Raw genomic sequence first — 2,039 nt, 5'->3', positions numbered from 1 at the left:
GGAAACAGAGAAATAAAAGTGTCATTACTTGCAGATGACATCATACTGTATGTAGAGAACCCTAAAGATTCCACCCCAAAGCTACTGGAACTAATAAATATATTCAGTAAAGTAGCAGAATACAAAATAAATATCCAGAAATCAGTTACATTTTTATACACCAATAATGAACTATCAGAAATGGAAACTAAGAAAATAATCTCATTTACAACAGATGCAAAAAATATACCTAGAAATACATTTAACCAAGGAGGTAAAAAATCTGTACTCGAAAAATTATAAGACACTGAAGAAAGAAATTGAAGAAGACACAAATAAAAGGAAGCACATACAGTGCCCATGGATAGGAAGAACTAACATTGTTAGAATGTCCATACTATCCAAAGCAATCTATAGGTTCAACACAACATAACATGGGATGGTCTATTTAAAAAATGGTGTTGGGAAATTGGACAGATACAGGCAAAAAATAAATAAACTAGACTACCTTTTTTACACCATACACAAGAATAAACTCAAAATGGATTAAAAACTTAAAATGTTAGACTTGAAACTCTAAAAATCCCAGAAGAAAATAGGCAGTAAAATCTCAGACATTTCTCGTAGCATATTTTTTCTGATATACCTCCTCAGGCAAAGGAAATAAAGGAAAAAAATAACAAATGGACTACATCAAACTAAAAAGTTTTTGTACAGCAAAGGAAACCATTTAAAAAATGAAAGGACAACCCACTAATTGGGAGAACATATTTGCCCGTGATACTTCTGATACTTTTGATAATATCCAAAATTTATAAAGAACATATACAACTTAACACTAAAACAACAATCCAATTATAAAATAGGCAAAGGATTTGAATAGACACTTCTCTAATGAGGACGTATAGATTGCCAGTAGATATATGAAAAGATCTCGATGTCATTAATCATTAGAGAAATGCAAATTAAAACCACAGTGAGCTATCACCTCACACCTGTCAGAATGGTTATTATCAATAAGTCAACAAACAAGTGTTGTAAGAACGTGGAGAAAAGGGAACCCTTGTGCACTGTTGGTGGGAATGCAGATTGGCACAGCCACTGTGGAAAGTAGTATGAAGTTATCTCAAAAAATTAAAAATGGAACTGCCTTATTACTCAGCATTTCCACTTCTGGGAATATATTAGAAGAAACCTGAAACACTAATTCAAAAGAATATATGTACCCCTATGTTCATTGCAGTGTTATACAACATAGTATGACGTTTCAACAGACATATATACATGCCCTGGCTGGTCTGGCTCAGCAGTTAGAACATCAGCTGGTGGACCAACAAGTTGTGGATTTGATTTGCGTCGTCTCCGGCCCAGGTCAGGGTTGTGCAGGAGGTGACCCGTTATTGTATCCCTGTCACATCAATGTTTCTCTTTCTCTCCCTATCTCTCTCCCTCTCTCACTCACTCCCACTCTGTATGAAGATAAATGGAAAAATATCCTCGGGTGAAGGGTAAAAAAAAAGACATACATATGAAAATTTTAATTAACTATATAAACTCAAATTTTTCTGAAAAACAAAAAGTGAAATAAACTAAGTAAATTCAGAAAAAATATTTAGCATTCACATAACAAACAATCATTTGATTTTTTTAACATATTTATTTACTGAATTTTTAAGTCCTATCATTTAATTTTCTTTTAAAATTTCTCAAAATGGTGCTCACTTCGGCAGCACATATACTAAAATTGGAATGAAACAGAGAAGATTAGCATAGCCCCTGCGCAAGGAAGACACGCAAATTTGTGAAGCTTTCCATATTTTTTAAAGACAGCCTCTTTAATAAATGGTGATGGGAAAATTGGACAGCTACATGCAAAAAAAAAAAATGAAACTAGACCATCAATTTACACCATACATAACAATAAACTCAAAATGGATAAAAGATTTAAATGTGAGTCATGAATCCATAAAAATCATAGAAGAAAATGTAGGCAACAAAATTTTAGACATCATATGCAGCAGAACTTTCACTGATACATCACCTAAGGCAACAGAAACAAA

At 32.9% G+C, this 2,039-nt stretch overlaps 1 non-coding gene across 1 annotated transcript; it reads left to right on the top strand.

Annotated features, from left to right (window-relative positions):
* The first annotated feature begins 1,693 nt into the window (after positions 1 to 1,693).
* On the top strand, positions 1,694 to 1,800 carry LOC118630406. The gene has a single exon (XR_004959628.1). It is a non-coding gene; the product is annotated as a U6 spliceosomal RNA (small nuclear RNA).
* Positions 1,801 to 2,039: the final 239 nt, after the last annotated feature.

Source organism: Molossus molossus, unplaced genomic scaffold (assembly GCF_014108415.1).
Source record: "Molossus molossus isolate mMolMol1 unplaced genomic scaffold, mMolMol1.p scaffold_m16_p_14, whole genome shotgun sequence".
Lineage (NCBI taxonomy): Eukaryota > Metazoa > Chordata > Mammalia > Chiroptera > Molossidae > Molossus > Molossus molossus.
The sequence above is the reverse complement of the archived record's forward strand: the minus strand, read 5'-3'. Positions and strand labels throughout refer to the sequence as shown.